Source organism: Lissotriton vulgaris, chromosome 2_2 (assembly GCF_964263255.1).
Source record: "Lissotriton vulgaris chromosome 2_2, aLisVul1.2, whole genome shotgun sequence".
Classification (NCBI taxonomy): domain Eukaryota; kingdom Metazoa; phylum Chordata; class Amphibia; order Caudata; family Salamandridae; genus Lissotriton; species Lissotriton vulgaris.
The window spans coordinates 101195538-101216798 of record NC_141688.1 but is presented as its reverse complement, the minus strand read 5'-3'; the positions used below and the strand labels follow the sequence as shown (position 1 = coordinate 101216798).

The window sequence follows — 21261 nt, the reverse complement described above, 5'->3', positions numbered from 1 at the left end:
TTACCTTTCAAAAAAGAAACAAAAATGCTCCCCAGAATCTCGAATGGGATCACCTGCCCTAAAAACCATCATCACTCTCCAAAATTGTTTTACTCTCCATTGATTTTACTGGGCACACTCTCCAAAACCAATCTCGTACACATTAAATACTTCAAAAGGTACGGTTAGCCACTGTTTCCCTACACGCCCCAATTCAGATATCTTACTGCAATGCACTACTTGTAATTGTACCTTTATTTATTTCTGCTCTGATTCGGTGTCAAAAGTCTGGTAGATCTTTTTTCGCACTTTTAGTTTTTTTGCAAATATCTTTAGAGTCCACTAAACATTTCACTTGATGACTTGGAAGTTATATGAACTACAATATATTTTTACATGCTCTGAAATCCTTTTTTAGACCGATACAGGTTTTATACAGAGGAAAGTCACTTCTGCACCATACCAAAAACTTACTTACACACCAAATTTGTGTGATGTTGTCTAAAAGACATTGACATTGACAAAGCTGACAGCTCTCGCATTGCTAAGACCTATTGGTCTTGCCAATGCTTGTTCTTCCTGAGTAGTGGACATACATAAGATTTCTTGAAATAATATGTGAAGACTCCTGTTGATAAGTAGTTGTGATCATCTTTCTTAATGGGATTGTTCCTGATACAAGGATGTTTTTGAAGAGTTGGAGAGAGGATGTATCATAGCATGTGGACGTGTATTGGGGGTGGGAGGTTCTGACGATGAACACCCGCTGAGTGGAAGGTGTCTTTGTATTGCTTCCTATAATAGTAGGATAATATTTCCACTGGAAAGGAGGGCGACTAAAGCTGCCCTTTTTTGTTTTATTTCTAAGTATACAAGCAACACGCGTTGTGAAGCTTGTGTCAGTACCTGCTATTGTAATTTCTCATACCCTTTGAGCAGATCTTTTTTGGTTATCACGAGCCCTTTTTTTAGAATTTGATGATAATGTAAATTTCTCTGACTTCTGAAGAAAGTGGTAAATTCGAATGAGAATCCATTGGTGAAATTTCTCTCAACATAAGGGTAGTAAAGTTGAGCTAATCCCAATAGTAAATTCTACTTCTGATCATCCTGTATTGACTCCAAGTCAAGGCCAGAAGTACACTTAGACTACCCTGCTCAATTCACAAAACTCTCTACTCTACATCATAAGATTACCTAAAAATATAAATTGTTTATATCAGATGATCAGCCTCAGTTTTGAAGCTTTGAAACTGTTTCATTTAATTATTTCTGTATTTATTTTATTTTGCAGTTTAATATAGCATGAGCCAGACATACATGAGCATTAGGGTGCTTTACATCACTACACCTACTACCACATTCTAGCAGTTTAAATAAAGAACAGCTTCATACGTTTCAAATCAGCTTACAAAGTAACAATAAGTTTATAGGAAGTCTTTAAAATATTTATTTTCAATAGACATCAGCAGTTTTCACAAGAACAGTTTCCCAAGCAAAATCACAACTCTAGTATTGCGCCAACTGTGCAGCTCAGTTATTTCTCGAATGAGGGAAATGTGTTCCTCATGGAAAATGGCATTAAAATTACTCACCCTTACCCTTGAATACCTGATTTGCAGAAAGAAAGAAACCTGAGGCAGTCCCTTTCAGGGAGTACATCCAAGTTGTGGCTCATCCCAGCTGCTAATTTACCCTTCTTGCAAACATTTTAAAAGTGAAACAAAAAAGGTGGCTGTTCCCATCAGCACTTCTGGTAGGGATCAGAAACCCTCTACGTTTCCTGCTGAGGCACTTGCCATTCTATGAAATCTCTTTTGAACTACAACGCTCCCCAGGTAGGGTCCTTCCTCCCCAAGCAGATATGTCCGTACGTATGCAATAAATGTTTTACCCTCTGTGCATAATCTTTGTGTGTCCTTCTTGGGCTCATGCTCCTATAGTCAGGAAGGTCCTCCAAGGATACCAGTGTGTTAGGAGATAGGTCTTCATCTCTTTTTCTCCTCTGTATGTGTATCATATGGGACAAAATGCTGTTCAGATAACCAAACCTAAAGGCCTAAAAGTTTGCTACTTAACTTGAGTTCAACACAGCATTAGTCACGAACCAGTGAAACTCAGGTAGTGCTAACAGCTATTAGTTGTTAAGCACAATGCTTAAATGCAATACATTTAACAGCATAACATATCATAAGCTTTGAATTCATGTAGCTGGTATCAGGGCGAAACTAAAGTTATTGGTGTACTAATAATAGTTGTCATCTTCTATATCCACTATCCCATTGTACTCTGATAAGAAACATCTGCCTGAATTTTGTGAACAATGAGCTTGCTTTCTCAAACATCTTTAAATGTTGGCAAACTGAGATTCTTAGATATTTGGAAACTACACTTACAAATGGCAAAGAATACAACATATTTTTGTTAAGCTGGTAAAACTATGCCCTTTACAGTGACATAGATATTAAGTTCACTGTCACACTCACTGAGTTTGTAATAGATATGTGGGAATATTTGGTCAGCCAATATGCTAGATTACTTAAATATACTTATAATTTATATGTGAAATCCTACAATATAAAGCCTCTTGGAGTACCAGATACTTGCCACTCCTCTCTACTAGAAGTCTCCTTTCCTTGCAGAACTGCTTGAGCTTAAACACAGTGTAGTGATCCAGGTCACAAGTTCAAACTCCATTCTTGCAGGTGTGTCAACAGACAATCAGGTTGTGTGAGGCTACGTTTAGAAAAAAGCAAACAGAGCCAATTAAGGAGAATTTATGGAAACTCAAAAAGGTCTCAAATTATGTATCTGGAATTTTAGTGTTACACATAGTCAGTGTATGGCACAGCACAAACAAAAGTCCAAATCTCACCTGTGAACACCAATGTAGGAAATTTGGTTACTGGTGGAGGGTGAACCCCTACACAGGCAGCAACCACAATCTCTGACAGAGTGAAGTAGAATCAAACTCCAAATTAACCTGCGCTTAACCCTTTGGTAACTTGGCACAGAAGCAGTCAGGCTTAATTTACAGGCAAATTGTAAAATATGTATGCAGCACATCAAATAGTACTAAAGTGAAGATACAACACAAAGAAAATCCCACACCAATTTGAAATATAGAGTAAAATGTGTAGAAATGATTTCAGACCAAAACGGCAAAAATCCAATCAGTAGACCTGGGTATATGTGATTTTAAATGTTCAAGTGAAAATAGTCCTTCAAAGCATAAAGCCAACTGTGGTTATTAGGCCATGCTGGACTGTGACAATGTTGCATGTTCAGACTGACCGCAATGGATTGTGGGCCGGAGACAGGAACCCAATTAGGCTTGCTGAAAAAAAGTACCTTAAATCCTAGTTTGCAGAGCATTGAACGATGAGGATGTGTCACACAGCAGCGGTTTCGAGGAGCTGCGGGGATGTGATGCAGAATCCTGCGTCGTTATTGAGGATCCCCTCAACAAGGGACTTGCGATGCAAAGTCAGTCATCGAGAATGCGTCGCACAGCTGCAGTTCCAACGAGACTACTGTGCGAGGTCTGGCTTCGGGAATGTCGTGCAATGGCGGACCTGATATGGCAGTGAGGAGATGCATCAGGCTGCATTGGTTCTGCTCACATGACCACAGCTGGGCTAGCAGAGCACCATCATGCCCACTTTCAAGCATCCCGGACTGGGGTGGCACCACTTGGGGATAAGGACCACAGCAGACAGAGTCCAAGTGCTGGGTCAAGGGGGTTGGAGCCTTTTCTGTCCCTGAGGCTCTGATCAGGAGGCCAGCCAACAAACCCTTAGAGTCACTCTGGTGGTCCTGATTTCAAAATGGCAGTCAAGTCAAGTTCAAAGACGTATTCGATTTATAAAATAGAAAACCATAAAATATTACAAATCTCATAAAAAAACAGGGCATATCCAGGTCCTGTACATATTAAACGACAATCCCATTGTATACATAATAAGATATATAAACGCAGTATATAAACATTATTTAAAAAACACTATTATTACAGAGTGGGTGGGCCATCCAGTTAATAAAAGGAGATACCAGCATTACAGATGAATTAATTAACCAGCTGAATGGGCCATATGGCCTCAACACTGTATTACAGAAAAGAAACGGCCTTCAGTTAGAAATGAATTTTCCATACATTTTCTATATTTCAATGAACATTTCAAAAATCCAACCATAAATGGGATGCATTCAGGCTTTAACATTTGTAGAAAATAAAGGGCTGGGCGCACTTTGGAAAAATGTAATTTTTTTAAAAGTGATTTTGAAAAGAACCTCCGGGGAGCATCATAGAAACTACAAAAGAACATAAAGTGCAGCAGATCCTGTGGAGACACTCCATCGCAGCCACAGGGTGCTAGCACTTGTCCTCTATGGCACCCCAGAGGAACAGCAATTCAAAAATGGAAATAATCCATTCTAAACCTGGTCAATAAAAACCGCTCGTGGTTCGACAGGGGCATTAAAAGATAAGGCTCAGTACCCGGAGTAGTTTTTAGCATCACGAATTTCCAGACGCTAGTTTTTGAAAGTTGCAACCCGTCTCTGTTAGCTTTTTTGAGGAAGATAAAAGATTCCTTTACAAACACCACATCTTCTGCAGTTATAAAACCAGGTCTTAAAAACAAGTCTGGGCGTCCCAAATCACCAAAACAACCCTTTATATATTTTAGCCATGGGATATCAAGCATATGGTACAGACTCATTACTTCTTTCAGTAACTCATGATTAAGGCTTAAGTCTTTCTTCAGCCAGCAATTGAGTCAAAAGAGCAATGGACGTATTGCCAGAGTATCAGAGATAAATGCAGTCCCAGTCTCTTCATATACTATTAGGTTAGCGGTACCTTTGGGAACCCCCAGCAGTTGTTTTAAGAAATTATTCTCAACCACCTGAATTCCGTCTGAGGCTACATATCCCCATAGTTCACTTCCATAGGTGGCAGTTGCTGCGCTTTTTGCCTGGTACATTTTCAGTAATGCTACAATTCGGCGCTTGCCCATCTTTGTGGCAAAGTTGAGAATAGATGCATTTACTCTTGTCACTTCCCCCTTCCTTCTCCTAACCAGGACACTCCAATCCAAATGATCGTCCATTAGGACGCCCAAGTAAGAGAAGGTTGGGGTTATAGGCACCTTCTCTGCATTCACCCTAAAGGAATACCGCTTCTTAGGGCATGACCCAACTTGCATTACAATTGATTTTGAATTATTTACAGACAAATCGCGGTCTGCCATAAAACTGCAAAAGGTATCCCACAAGGTTTGCTGGCTTCTTGGGGTTCGGGCTAGGAGAATCGCATTGTCCGCATAAAGCAGAACGGGCAGCCCCCTTCACCCCACATACGGGAAATCAACCCCTATTTCTAACAAGGTCCTATCTCGGTCGTTGATATAAAGGTTAAATACTGAAATCCCTGGAGACCCCAAGGTCCTGAACAAACCTAATATTTGCCCTCGTATCACTATGCAGATCCCTCAGGAAGTCCACCAGGTTGTCCTCCACCCCCATGGCCCTCATGGATTGCCACATTCTCCCCCGATTGACACAGTCAAAAGCAGAGGAGAGATCCATGAAGGCCATGTAGATTTACCCTTTTTGGGCAACCGTGTACTTTCCAAGGATCAGGTAAAGGTTGAGGCATTGGGCTATAGTAGAGTGTCCTGGTCAGAACCCATATTGAATATCTGAAATGATCTTATTATCTTCCGCCCAGGTAGCCAGTCTATTCAGTAGAACCCCTCCCACAACCTTAACTACGGAATTATTAAGGGAAATCGGCCTTTAGTTCAATGTACTATTACGATCACCTTTTTGAACACTGGTACAATAGTGGATGTGCCCCAAGACTTTGGGCAACCGGCCTTAGCTGCCGCATTAAGCACACCCAGCAAGACCAGGGCCCAAAGTGGAGGGTTTGATTTAAATAGGTCCGGCGGAATACCGTCCGGCCCTGGGGCCTTATTGCAAGACAAACCAGCAATGCCTTTCTCCACTTCGCTCTGGGAGAATACAACCAGGGCCTTATTTTGAGCGCCAGCTTGTGATTGAACTAGGGATAAATCGCTCTTGAAAATACAGCTAAAATGCAAGACCCAATCCTCTTCCAATATGTTGGTGCCAAGACCTTCATCCATAACCCTTTCAAAAAGAGGTCTATTGATAATGCCCCAAAAGCTACACTACTACCTAACGTGCTAGGGTCTACCAATTCGCGCCAGGTTGCTTCCTTCAATTCCGCCTTGCAGCTAGCCAGTATCCTTTTGTAATTAAGTCAGCTCAGGTCAGCTATCAGAGCATCCTACATTACTCTGGCTGCGTTAGAGCATGCAGAGTTACACCATTTAGGATCACTAGATGATTTTTTTCGTGCAGGGACTGAAAGCAAAGCTCCCACCTTAGCAACAATCTCTGAAAATGAGTTGAGGACGCCTACTGCTGAAGAGTCGAGTGTCACACAAGATGCAAGTTCTGCAGCATAAGACTCGTGGACCTTTTCATAGAAAAGGTTTGGAGTCACCTGGGGCCATTTAAGATGACGCCTACCATCTTTCAATTTAAGCATGCCCGGCACTACCTCCCTGGCCCTACTATTAAATATACCACCCCCAACTGCACACACACTGGATTGTGGTCACTGAATGAACTCTCCATAACCCTGAAGGAAAGCCTGAAGGCTAACAGAGATCAAAATGCGATCTATAAAATACTCTCCACTACGCCCTTTAAAGGACGGCACAGGTTGTTTACTAGATGGAACAGCAAAAGACATAGACGAAAACAAATCGTATTCATTAAGCAGATCATTGAGTACATTTCCTTGCGCTGAGTGCTCAAAGTGGAGACCCCGTATCCTGGCACCCCCATATCACCCATCCCAGTTGTTTCAGGGTCACCACACGGGCGGACATTGAAGTCTCCCACTATCATAGGGCTATGAGAAACATAAGCACAATGCTGCCTAAGAAGACCATTCAGCAGTGTTATCTGACAGACCCCCTGTCTAGTCAATGCATTATAAAAGTTAATTAAACACACACTAGCATTTCCATGCTTTAATAGAATAGCTTGGGACTCACTTTGGGCAAATGGGAGGACCTTAATCCCGCATTTCAAAGCTAGAGATGTAAAAATGACTAAACCAACCCTTGCCCTTCCACTTGCAGAGGGGGCAGCAGGAACATAGAAAGCTTTGTACCCCTCCAGATATAGGTTGTAGTTCACCAGCCAAGTCTCCTGTAAACATATCAAGGAGAATTGACTGATAAACTGCACCCACATCAGATCTGCGATCTTCTCTGCCAACCCAGCAATGTTCCAGGACAGAACGTTGTAGTCCACTACCCTGGGCGAATCCTTAGATGATACAATGGGCAAAACCTCCGGTGACTTCAAAGTAGGGAGCGCGAACGATGTTTGTACTAAAGACCCCGCACCTATAAAAAATGAATGAGCTGGTTCTAAGGCCTAAACGGTTTATGCTTGGGGCTCCAAACCACCAGACAGTCAATCACAGTCGTCCAGCCTTGAAAGTACTGCAAATCTGTTTGGACCCTCCATAATGGGAGAAAAATGGCAGCTTCCTGGTAATATAAACCCATCACTGGCAAATCTATCACCTAAGTGTCCCAGTCGAAATCCCACTTTGCAGCTCACTCCCTGCTGGCCAGAGTTCTCCCTACTCATTGCGGTGGTATAAAAGTAACTAAGATCAAAAGGTTGAATAGTGGATCTCGTATTCTGGTTAAACACCACCGCAAACATGATGCACTGCCCTACTGTCACTAAAATTAATAATTATACAATTACCCTATATATCCTTTGTTCTGCACCCTATCCAGCTTACCCTGTGAACAAACAGAATTTTACTGTGTACATTCAAAGGGAGGGGTCAATTATTGTTCAACCAATACACTGTTTTGTTCTTTAACTCACTATAAGACTCCACCCGACCCTTGACTAATTCTGGCACTCCTGTCAACACAACAACATAGGGTACAGACATGTGTGGCAACAAATTCTTTTGATGATCAATAGAGCGTTGTGGTCCCATCAGGCCTCCCTGGTGCTTATTAGCAATCCCCTCTCCCGCCAGTTGTTGATTGGCACTCTTTCCTTGGGAGCAGTCTTTATTTCCCTAAATATTGCCTCCAGCCATAATACCGGGGCCGGCTGCAATGTTCCTGTCCAAGTTGCCTGGGATTGGGTCTAAAACAAGCGCATGGGATAAAGGAACAGTGCTCGAACTGTTCCCTAAATCGTTCCTCAGGAGATCTTTAGCCTCGGGGCACTGTGGAAAAATATTCTTAATAAGAGAAAAGTTTGCTGTAGAAAGCTGTTCAAATTTTATCAGTCTATCATCAATAGTCACCACATAGTCACCAGTTTTTCATATACAGGTTTTATAGAGGCTGATATGAGTTTGCCTAATGTCCTCCAAAAACCAGCATCATACAAAGGCAAAGGTCCATCTTGTGAAGTCAGAGGAAGGACATTTGGGGACAAATCATTCACAACTGACTGCCCTGGACTTGAAGGAACCACATCCACGTTTACCAAGTTAACCGTATTGTTTGATTCGGACTTTATGGATTTCTTTCACTTTTGTGTTCCCTTTCCTTCCTTCTTTTTATAGAGGTTGCTCCCAATGAATTTTTTGCTGAACTGGGGCAGACTTTTGGGATGGCCCCTGAAGAAGCACGGGTAGCTACCCCGCAATCCACATTATCCTAGTCTGACAGCAAAACCTGGGGAGGCCGTACACAAGTTTGGCCGGAAGCCACGGGGTAGACAGCTGCAGGGTTATGCGGCACTGGGCTATAAGCCAGCGCCAGGTCCACCAGGGAAGAACGTTTAACAAATGTCGGGTCCTGAGAGAGTCTGCGCTCAGTAATTGTTATTTCCTTTGCCAGAACTGCGTTAGCCCTGGTAATAAACTGATCTAGTGTCCCGGCTATATATCCTCCCGTAGCTGCTTTCCTTGTCTTCCCTTCCCTGTCAGCCATTTCACCTACAAATAGTTCTCAAAAGTAACAGAAGAATGATATCGGGTTTCACAGTTATGGCCAGGCCAAAAACTGGGAGAATTACCTTTGCAAAATGATGATGTTAGAGGGGGGCCAAGCCCGATCTCTTCCGTCCTCTAACGGGCTCAAACGGGCCCACCCTTGGCCCGGCACGCGCGCGTACCGCGAAGCGGGGGCCTCGAGCTGTTAAATATGCAGGCAAGGAAATCCCTGTCAGCTGCGGCACCCCCAGCGAGGCTCCTGGAACTTGTAGTCCAAACAACAACAAAGTGGCCGAGTTCCAGTTGCAGCGAAGAGGCTCCCACGGAGCGGGGGCCGCGAGCTGTTAAATATGCAGGCAAGGAAATCCTTGTCAAGTGCGGCACCCCTAGCGAGGCTCCTGGGACTTGGAGTCCAAACAACAACAAAGTGGCCGAGTTCCAGTTGCAGCGAAGCAGTAGTCAAGTCATTTCACTCAGGAAGCAGGTTAGCAGGGCAACAGAGTAGCAGTGCTTCTGAGTTTGGGTTCCAGAGCAATCCCTCACCGTAAAGTCTATTCCCTGTAGGGAGATGGACAACCATAACAGTTTTGGATTCTCATCCCTTATCTGCATTAGTCATCTAAGGTGTCTGTGGTCTGTCTGAAACTGACTGGAAGTGAGCCCCAAACAGGTATGGTCTGAACTTGTTCAGTGCCCAGGCCACTGCATTGGCTTCCCTCTCTAATGCACTCACCGCTGTTCCCTGGGAAGTAACCTCCTGCTAATAAAGGCTGCTGGTTGATGTAGGCCCTCTTCATTCAGCTGTGAGAGCACGGCCCCTATTCCATGCTCTGAAGCATCTGTCCGCACAATGAACTCGTAGACGAAATCAGGGGCCTTGAGCATGGGTACAATGCACATGGCCTGCTTTAGAGTTTCAAAAGCAGTCTGGCACGCTTCTGCCCAGATCACCTGTCTGGGCTGCTTCTTTGAAGTCAGCTCTGTCAGGGGGCAACAATGGTGCCATACCCCTTGAAAATTATCATATTTTACCTGAAGCACTTCACTAAGGTGGCACAGGTGGTCCTCCCAGCTATGACTGAAGACTACAATGTCATCTAGGTAGGCAGTACTGAAGTTCTTCAAGCCAGCTAGGACACCTGATTGACCAGCCTCTGAAAGGTGGCAGGGGCGTTCTTCAACTCCAAGGGCATCACCAGAAACTGAAAGTGATCTTCTGTGGTAGATAATGCAGACCTTTCTTTGGCCCCCTTGGTTAAGGTGATCTGCCAGTAGTCAGATGACATATCAAACAGCCCCCAGTAATTAATGCAGAACTTGAGCTCAGAGGTGGTAGTTGGAGGGGCATCCTTGGGGACCAGTACCACTGGGTTGGACCAACAGCTGCTTTGGGCTCAATTACCCCTAGGTCAAGCATTTTCTTTATGCTGGGTCTCACCTTGTCAGGTAGCCTGCAGCCGCAGTGCTGAGAATAGCAAATTGGTTGTTTGCTGCGGGAGGGAGCACTCTTCCTGGCTCTCCCTCCTCTCTGTCATCTTGCAGGGATCGTGTGTTCTCCTTTCCTGAAGGGCCCGGGACGATGTGCAAGGTCCACACGCACTTAATGCCCCACGGACTACACCTCCCAGGAGTCACCCTGAGTCCATACCTGCAGCAGGGCTCAGGCACCGCCCCCCCACCGACGCCTTAAGATCCCTCGCCGCACCCACTCCGCGGGTGCTGCAGCGCTGAGGATAGCAAGTTGATTGTTTACTGGGGGAGGGAGCACTCTTCCTGGCTCTCCCTCTTCTCTGTCATCTTGCACGGATCATGTGTTCTCCTTTCCTGAGGGGCCCGGGACGCTGCGCAAGTTCCACGCGCACTTAATGCCCCACGGACTACACCTCCCAGGAGTCACCCTGAGCCCACACCTGCAGCAGGGCTCAGGCACCGCCCCCCCCACCGACGCCTTAAAATTGAACATTGGGCCAGGGAGCATGCGGAAGAGCGCACAGGAGAAGCCTGAGACAAGGGCGGGACCATCTGCGACCATCAGCGACCAGAAGAGGCTGGGCTGGGCCACCCCCTTTGATCCTTCCCACAGGTACTTTAAACTGAACATGCCCACTTAGCGCGATACTACGGTGCCTAACAACTTTGTACTGTTTCTGAAGGACAGTAGAAATAGTGGACTACAAACTACTGGGCGATTGAGGGAAGGGGAGGAGATAATTCTTTTTAACCTGTCTCATAATAGGGAGGACCCACTTACTAGCTCTTAAGCCAAGGAGGGAGAAGCACAATTTAGTGAAGACATCACGGACTTCATCACTCCACACGCGCCCCCCTCCGAGGATTACATCCTTTTGGGAGACCTCAACTTTCACCTTGAAAAGAACAACGACCGCAACACCACCTCCCTCTTGGACAACCTCGCCAACCTCGGACTCAAACAACTTGTCACTACCCCCACCCACATCGCAGGTCACACACTCGACCCTATCTTCACCTCCAGCAAACATGTCTCCTTCAGTCACACCACAGCTCTCCTCTGGACCGACCACAGCTGCGTTCACTTTACCTACAACAAGTCCACTTCCAACAACCATCCCCAACCCACTCTGCGAAGAAACTGGAACAAAGTCACCATCGACCAGATCTCCTCATCGCTTCTTCAATACCCCCCCGCCCACTCCTCAAACCCCGACCAAGCAGCCACTAACTTCACCCAATGGTTATCCAACAATGCCGACATCCTAGCACCACTGAAAACACGACAAATCAAACTAGGCAGCAAGAAGGCCTCCTGGTTCAACGATGATCTTAAGAAATCCAAGAAACTCTGTCGCTCCCTTGAGAAGGCCTGGAAAAAAGACCCAAACACTAGCACCAAGGACGCCTTCAAAAACGCCACCCGCATACACCACCAACTGATCCGGAATGCCAAGAAAGCCGCTCTCAAGGACCGACTAGATAACAACGCCCACAACAGCAAGGAATTATTCAACATCGTCAAGGAATTTACCAACCCCTCAGCCAACTCCAACGACATCACCCCCTCTCAAGCCCTCTGCGACTCCCTAGCCTCATTCTTCCACAACAAAATTGCAGACATCCACAACAGCTTCTACAACCGACCCGAAGACCAACCCACCCAACCCTCTGCAGGACCCCCACCCCCCTTGAACATCCTCAATGACTGGAACCCAATCTCCACTGAAGACACCATCCGTCTGATGAACTCTATCCACTCAGGATCCCCCACAGACCCATGCCCTCACCACATCTTTAACAAAGCAGACTCCATTATAGCACCACACCTCCGAGACATCATCAATTGCTCCCTCAACTCCGCAACCTTCCCGGAAAGTTGGAAACACGCCGAACTCAGCGCCCTTCTGAAGAAACCCACAGCTGACCCCTCCGAACTCAAAAACTACCGCCCTATCTCTCTCCTTCCATTCCCGGCCAAAGTCATCGAGAAAGCGGTCAACAACCAGCTCGCCGCCTTCCTCGAAACCAACAAATCCCTCGACTCCTCACAGTCCGGCTTTCGAGCCAAACACAGCACTGAAACCGCCCTCATCGCAGCAACAGACGACATTCGAACTCTACTGGACAATGGAGACACAGTCGCCCTCATCCTCCTCGACCTCTCCGCAGCCTTCGACACAGTCTGTCATAGCACCCTTCTACAGCGCCTCAGAAACGTCGGAATCCAAGGAAAAGCACTAGAATGGATCACCTCGTTACTCACCGGAAGAACCCAGAGAGTCCGCCTTCCACCATTCAAGTCAGAGGCCACCGAAGTCATCTGCAGCGTACCACAAGGATCTTCACTCAGCCCCACCCTCTTCAACGTATACATGAGCCCCCTCGCGACCATCGCACGCCAACACAACCTCAACATCATCTCCTACGCCGATGACACTCAACTGATCCTATCTCTCACCAGAGACCCTAACACTGCCAAAACCAACCTGCATGAAGGAATGAAAGAAGTAGCCGAATGGATGAAGCTCAGCCGTCTGAAACTGAACTCAGACAAAACAGAAGTCCTCATCCTAGGCACCTCCCCCTCCGCCTGGGACGACTCTTGGTGGCCAGAGGCCCTTGGAAAAGCACCCATCCCGACCGACCACGCACGGAACCTGGGAGTCATCCTAGATTCCTCACTCTCGATGAACAGACAAGTCAACGCCGTTTCTTCATCTTGCTTCAACATTCTTCGCATGCTCAAAAAAACATTTCGTTGGATCCCCACCGAAACTAGAAAAACAGTCACCCAGCACTGGTCACGAGCCGCCTGGACTACGGAAACACCCTATACGCCAGCACCACCGCAAAACTCCAGAAAAAACTCCAACGCATCCAGAACGCTTCAGCCAGGCTCATATTAGACATCCCGTGTAAAGAACATATCTCTGGGCACCTGAAAAACCTCCACTGGCTTCCCGTCAATAAGAGGATTACTTTCCGTCTCCTAACCCACGCACACAAAGCACTTTACGAAATTGGACCCGAATGCCTCAACACACGACTGTCCTTCTACACCCCCTCCCGCCAGCTACGATCCTCAAACCAAGCCCTTGCCACTGTACCTCGCATCAACAAAACCACCATGGGAGGGAGATCCTTCTCCTACTTGGCAGCTAAAACCTGGAACTCACTTCCCACTCACCTTCGCATCACTCAGAACCACCTAGCATTCAGAAAGCAACTTAAAACGTGGATATTCGAGAAGTAATTCCCCACCCTCCTTCAAGCGCCTTGAGACCCTCTGGGTATGTAGCGCGCTATATAAATCTCTTGACTTGACTTGACTTGACTAGTGGTGGGTAGGTGATAGTGAATGTTCTTGCACCCTCTTTTTCATCATGTCTAACAAAGCGAAAACGCGCTCTGCCACTGGTAAAGCACACTCGTCCCGTACCCCTAATCCATCAGGGCTCGAGCCAAATGTTGCACCGTCCCACAAAGCACCACCCACCACGATTGACCTGATGCTGAGGAAAGTCATCGGGGCTGTCTCGGGGGAGATTGAGCACACGGAGAGGCGCCTGTCCATTACACCGATAACTATCCCTTCTACACCCACACAACCTACGGAATTAAAAACAACAGCAATTTTTCATACTGATATCCTGGAGAATTCAACTGAAGGCGTTCCCTGTGCGCAGTTGATAGTAGAGGCAGCAGCGAACACAACTAGGGACAGAAACAAAGCCACAAGCAAAAGATCTAAACAAGGGGGCGGCAGGAAGTGCCAATCTAGGAAAAATAAATCAAGCTTGGTTGTACATGGACTAAAAAATAGGGAAGAGGAGGTTACAGAAGTAGTAGAGTCATGCCACCAAGTTCCACCAGAATGGATGGATGATGTAATAGGAGACCTCCAAAAACGCCTGGAAGACTTTATTATGAGCTAGACAAAATGGTAAATGAATTGAGTAAGCAGGGAAAGTCAAAGTGCCCTATAAGTTGTAATTTAACAGCAAACCCCACCCCGGCAGCGATTACGCCACCCTTGCAATCAGCCGGCAATAATAATTGTGTTAGTAACGCGCAATGTACCATTGCACAAGTCCATGAAACACCCAAACCTCCAGCCCAGGTAGGGAAGGGAAACACCCTGAAGGGGTGGAACAAGGATACAGACAAGCTCCAGCAGCGAACTAATATGTTGATAGCACAAACAGGGAATTCCACAACTCATAGTTTGACTCAAATAAACCAGACAGATCATGAGCCAAATGACAGATTAGATTACCCTTCACCACATATAAATGTGCCCCCTGAAGCATGCCCTTATGTTGTTGTCTTTGCTGGGGTACCTGAACTGAGGGCAGGGGAGAAAGAATCATATATGGAACTGAAAAATAAAATAATCAAAGTGGCTGAATATACATAGGCCCCTGCAAGGTGAGGAATGTGGGGAGATCCTCCATGTGAGAAGAGCAAATTGGTTAGGTAGCAGGAGAAAAGACATTACAGGGGACTGTATTGTGGTGAACTTTAGGAACACCAACCTAGTGGAATATATACTAGGTAACTGTAACAGGAACCAAACTAGTACTATACGATGCCTACCACTAGGATACTTCTACCTAATGAAACGTGTCATACACACCCAGACCTATAACTATGGTAGAACAGAAAGGGCACCAGTTAAACATTGGGCTAGGACGCACGAGCAGACAGGCCAGATCATACCAAATCTGGGCTACCCTCAGTGGGCTAACAGATTCAGTCCGCTACTATCCCTTGATGAAAACGATTGACTACCCCAAATATGGAAGTGCCAAGAGAAGACGGGTACATGGGTGGGCAAGGAACCTAGTGCCGAAGGGGCCATGAGAAACTATCAAGTAAAGAGGGCGGAAGAACTCCCAGGAATGGAAGTAGAGGGAGATCACGGAGTCATGTTGCTCAGGAAGGATGAACCCATGCATTATAACCAGGAAGCAAAGGGCGGAAAAGTACCCAGGGAAGGACTGATTTTATTGTCTTGGAACATAGCAGGCCTAGCGGGGAAATTTGAAAATGAGGATTGGAGGAAGTACCTTTGCGGTTTCCACATATTAGGAGACCTGGGCAGTTGAATCCTCCCCCAACCAAATAGAGGGTTATAAATGTTTCTTTGTGCCAGCTCAAAAAGGCAGTTCAGGCAGGGCAAAGGGAGGGCTAGCATTGTATGTCGACCTTGATTTAAAAGGCACCTGGACACAACCCTCTTGGACGTCGCATTCTCTCCAGGCAGTTATATTTCAAGGACAAGGGCTAAGGTTACCGATATTTAATATCTACAACTCAGGGCCTGCAGATGGGAATAATGCAGTAATTCAGGAACTAGATAGCAGACTGAATCAAGAGATTGAACAAAGGAAGGGGGGAGGAGAGCTAATTGTCCGGGTGATGGGGGATCTAAATTGTCACCTATGCACAAATCTGTTTCCTATAAGCGCTGATTGGACATCCTGCCCGATAGAGAGTGGGCCACATTTTGAGCATAATAAGGATGGAACTACACTAACTAAGCTACTAGACACTCATGCTCTTACTCACACGATAGATCTGGTGGTCCCGGGAGAAGAGGGCACTCTTACACAATGACACCTGTGATATAGCCTCAGAAGGGGGTTGGGACGGGGTCCGATCCACGGAAGTAGAATTTTCACTTCAAGAAATAATAAAAGATATCCAAGGTCTGACCCGAAACAAAACCCCAGGGCCTGATGGCACGCCAACAGACTTTTACTTAAGTAACATTGACCTCTGGGCTCTGATCATAACAAGGGTGCTAAACGCAGCCATAAAATCTGGGCTCCCATGATCTTGGTCTCCCGCATTAATTGTCCCCATCTTCAAGAAGGGGAGTAGGGACAACCCTCAATGCTATAGACCAATTTCGTTGATTGATGTGTCAGCCAAAATACTGGGCAGGGTGGTATTAAATCGCCTTATGACCTGGACAGAAGAACACCACACCATAGCAGACACCCAATATGGCTTTAGATCGGGTAAAACAACCAGCGATCAATGTCTTAATCTCTATTTACTAGTCGCTAAATACACTAAAGCTAGTAATGGAACTGTGTATATGGGTTTTATGGATTTGTCTGCGCCTTTGATAACGTAAATAGGAACAAACTGTGGGCCATGATGAGTAATTTGGGAATAGACCCTGGACTCATAAATATCCTCAAAGAATTACTTTGGAACACCACTGCCAGGGTCCGCTTTAGCACGGAGGGGGGTAGTACTGATCCCTTTCCGTGCACAAGCGGAGTGAGGCAGGGGTGTATCCTTGCCCCCTTTTTGTTCTCATTGTACATAAATGATCTGGAGAGAACACTGGTTGCCCTGAACGTCGATTGCCCTAAAGCAGGAACGCGTCCTATACCGGTACTATTGTACGCGGATGACGCAGTCCTGCTTGCACGAACAGCCTTGAGTCTGCAACACCTAGTTGATGGATTTGTGAAGTTCATGGACAATTTATACCTGTCCGTGAACTTGAGCAAGTCCTTTGTGATGGTGGCGGGCAAAAAACCCTCCAGGAAATTTGTATTTAAAATAGGGTCTCACACACTAGAAACCGTAAGCACCTTTTCCTACCTGGGCCTTTTATTTGACGGGGAGATAAAGTTTAATTCCCTAATCGAGGAAAGGTGCAGAAAGCTGGTCTCCACAAACGGTGCAATACTAAATTTTGCCCGAAGGCTGGGTCGTTGGTCACCAGAGCAAGTGATGAATTTATATGGAGCTGTAAGTACTGCAAAGGCTCTGTATGGTGCAGAGGTCTGGGGTTTTAGGGACGCAAGACATTTACAACTGGAGGAAGACAAATTCCTTCGTAGGATCCTAAAGATATTGCAGAGTACCCCATCAGAAATTGCACAAACTGAGCTTGGGATCCCATATATCACAGATCAGGTGAAGGTGAGGCCCATCATGACATGGCTTAGAATCTGGGTAAACCCCGAAGCATAACTATGGGGTAATAGCTAAAGATTGTTTACAAAAAGACAAGGGCCTCAAAATCCCTTGGCAAATTATGTTAAGGATACACTAGGTAATATAGACCAGCAGATCCTCTTCAGCAACCCAACTTTAATTGCCCCCTTTTGCAAATACCGAATTAAAAAATTGCTATAAGACAAACTTGAATCGGGTAGATTAAACTCTGACTCATCAAAAAGATCAGTGGCGGCACACTCTCTAGTAAGCAATGGGGAGGGTATGGATCCTTATTTATTCTTGATGCACAACCAGCAGGACAGATTTTTAATGTGCCGTTTTAGGCTCAATTTGTTACCTAATATTTTAGCTTATCCATCCGGTTTTACCTTAACAATTGAGAAGAAGGGTGCCTGCGGCTGCGGCTGCGACAATAGGTCTCCGCAGGACACACTTCATTTTGTACTCCTGTGTTCTTTTTATCGTACTCCTCGCCGTAGATTTCTTGTGGATATTTAAAAAAAAGCTAAATTCCGTCATGCTAAAACTGCATTACTTTTTTTGCAAAGAGCAAATGACACGCGCACTTTCTGCTCTATTATGAATTTTTTTAAAGTAGCAGTAAGATTAAGAATCACGAGAGGTTGAGCAATGATGTACATAATACCATATGTTTTAATTGTATAAACCTTGTTTTTAATGTAACGGTGTTCAGAAATGTAATAAATGAATTTTGAAAACTGTATTTTTATGATGGTTTTTAATCATCGAAATAAAGATCTACTGACTGACTGACTGCCAGTAGTCAGATGACATATCAAACAGCCCCCTGTAATCCATGCAGAACTTGAGTTCAGAGGTGGTAGTTGGAGGGGCATCCTTGGGGACCAGTACCACTGGGTTGGACCAACAGCTGCTTCGGGCTCAATTACCCCTAGGTCAAGCATTTTCTTTATGCTGGCTCTCACCTCGTCAGGTAACCTGTAGATCTTATTATTCACAGGCATACTGTCCCCAGTGTCAATATCATGTGTACACCATATAGTAAGCTCTGATGTTAGGAAGAAATGAGAGGCAAACTGTTGAAAGGAGGTTGGGTAGAGGTTCACTCTCCTACTCCATTCCACCAACCATGACCAGGAGCGTAGTAACCTCGGACCTATCAAAGTGGGATTTGAGGCGACTGACGTGGAGGATTAGTAAAAGACTCTTGGGGAGTTTGAGGTCCACCAGGTAGGTGAAATCCCCCTTGTGTTCTTCCACATCATAGGGCCCAGACTATTGGTCTTGTAGGGCCCTGGGCACTACAGGCTCCATCTCTCACGCTATTTGACAAGGTTGAGATTCAGCTAGAATGGGCTACTGACCATAACCTCCTAACTTCCAGATTCTCCTTTGGCTTATTTCAGAAGCGCTACACCTGGGTATGGAGGGCCAGCACGTAGATGACCAAATCCTGAGGGGCTTTTTTGGGAGCATTCTTCCAACCCTCATTCACCTATTGAGAGGCCCTAGGACAAGGTGCCCATATAGAAGTTCAGAGGGGCTGAATCCAACACCCTTCTGCAACACATCTCTACCCAAACAATGGGCATGGCAAGAGGACTTCCCACTTCTGCCTCAAGGGTTCTCACAGGCCCATGATCATGCCTTTAAGGGTATTTTTGAATCTCTCACCAAGGCCATTGATTTGGGGATGATAGGACCTGGAGAACTTGTATGTTACCTTGTTACCCCACACTCATCCTACATGGACTCCATATATGCTGACATGAAGTTGGTACCATGGTCAGATATTACCTCTTTGGGGAACCCCATACATGTAAATATTCCTAACAGTGCCCTGGCCACTGCGGATGCAGTCACTGTTCTCAGAGGTGCAGCCTTCGGGTACTGGGTGGTGTGATCCACCCATGACCAGGATGAATCTGTTGTCCAGGGCTGTCTTGGGGTCCAGAGGCCCAACAATGTTGTTGTCCACCCTTTCAAACAGGATGTCACTGACGGGAAAGGGAACCAAAAGAACCTTGCACTTCCCTCTTGGCTTGCCAATGGTCTGGCAGGTGGGGTATGACATGCAGAATGCATCTGAGCCTATCTTCATCTGTGCAAATAAAACTGGATGACAAGCCTGCCAAAGGTCTTTTCCTGCCCTCTATAGCCTTCTAGGGGAACAACATGAGCCAGTTCAAGTAGGAAGGCCCGGAAGAACTAGTGGACTAGCAACAGACATGTTGCACCAGGCTCGGGAACCTTAGGCTTGCTGTAAAGTAGACCATTCTCCCAGTAAATCAGGTGATCACCAGAGCAGGGCACTCCTTCTGCACTCTGCAGAAATGCTCTCTGGTGGGACCTCCTTTCTTCCGCCAATTGATCAGTTAAGGTTGGTTTCCTAGGGTGGCAAAGTCCTCCACGGTAGGTTCCAGACTTGGCCCTCAGGCTCTGATTCTCCCAGACTGTGGGACAATCACAAAGTCACAAGTTCAGGTTGTCTACTATGGAGCATGGCCAGATAAAGGGCTCTTGTTAGATCTATTGAAAAAAGTGCCTTAAATCCTGGTTTGTGGAGCATTGCCAGATCCTGTGTAGAGGATGCATTGCAACATGGCAGATCCACTGATTTGCTGGGCTGTGTTGTGGAGCCCTGTGTCATTGTAAAGGATGCTATTGATGAGGGGCTTGCGATGTGAAGCGCTTCATTGAAGATGTGTCACATAGTGGCAGTTTCGAAGAATCGTTGGGGCTGTGATGCAGAGTTCTGGTTTCCGTGGATACCCTCAATGAGGGGCTTGCGTTGCGAAGGCCTGCGTCAAGGATGCATCATGCAGCAGTGGTTCTGAAGACACTGAGGTGCGAGGTCTGTCATCGGTGATGCGTTGTGCTGCTGTGTTTTTGTTGTGTCTATGAGTAGAATCTTGCTGCGTTAGTTCTGCTCACAGGTCCAAGCTGGGCTGACAGAGCACCTTCAGGCTCACTTTAAATGGTCTATGACTAAAATGACACCACAGGTGGCTAGGACTCACAACAGACAGAGTCCGGATGTGGGGTTCAAGGTGACTGGAGCCTTTTCTATTTCTGTGATTCTGATCAGGACGCCAGCCAACTAGCTCTTGAAGTGAGTCTGGTGGTCTACGTTCAAGATGTAGGTCCAGGCCTTTCACTCATCCAGCAGGGCAGAGGGGCGACAGAGTAGCAGTACTTCTTGCAGAGCAGCACAGCAGTCCTTCTGAGTCTTAAACAGGTCCAGAGGTGTACTAGAGAGTTGGGTCATAGGGTTCATTATTTTTACCTTGTGCCAACTTTGGAGTAGGAGAATTTTTGGAGGTTTCCATCTCTAGAGGATTGTGGAATTTCCAACCGCCATGCCCTGCACCCAGCTTGTCTGGGATCATAAAAGACTAGAGTCAAACCCTTCGTAAGTGCTCAGGAAGTGCCTTTCGAATGTGCAACTGGGCTAGGTGACAGCTCCGCCTCCTCTTCTAGTCAGATTTGGCCCATCCTGCCAACACCTATTCTCCTTTGTCTGACTGTCTGGGAGCAATAACAAACACCCACTGCCAGCTACACCTGGTCATGTGACCCAGGATACAGGCTGCAGGCACCAATGATTAAGGGCAAGAAAATGCCAAACTACTTAAAGTGACATTTTCAGAATTGTGAATTCTATACTCCCAATTGAACAGTATCACAAATTAAATGTAAGACTTTAACCCAATGTTATCCTATGTGAGAGGCAGGCTGGCAATAGTGAACATGAATTTAACAGCTTTTTACTATCAGGACTTGTAAAACTTAAAAGTACATGTTCAGCGTTTAAAATA

The 21261-nt window shown here is 45.9% G+C and overlaps 1 protein-coding gene across 2 annotated transcripts in view; it reads right to left on the bottom strand.

Moving 5' to 3' along the window:
- Positions 1-21261, bottom strand: part of AQP9 (aquaporin 9) — a 261293-nt gene that overhangs the window by 110782 nt on the left and 129250 nt on the right. The gene's annotated exons all lie outside the window — the stretch shown is intronic.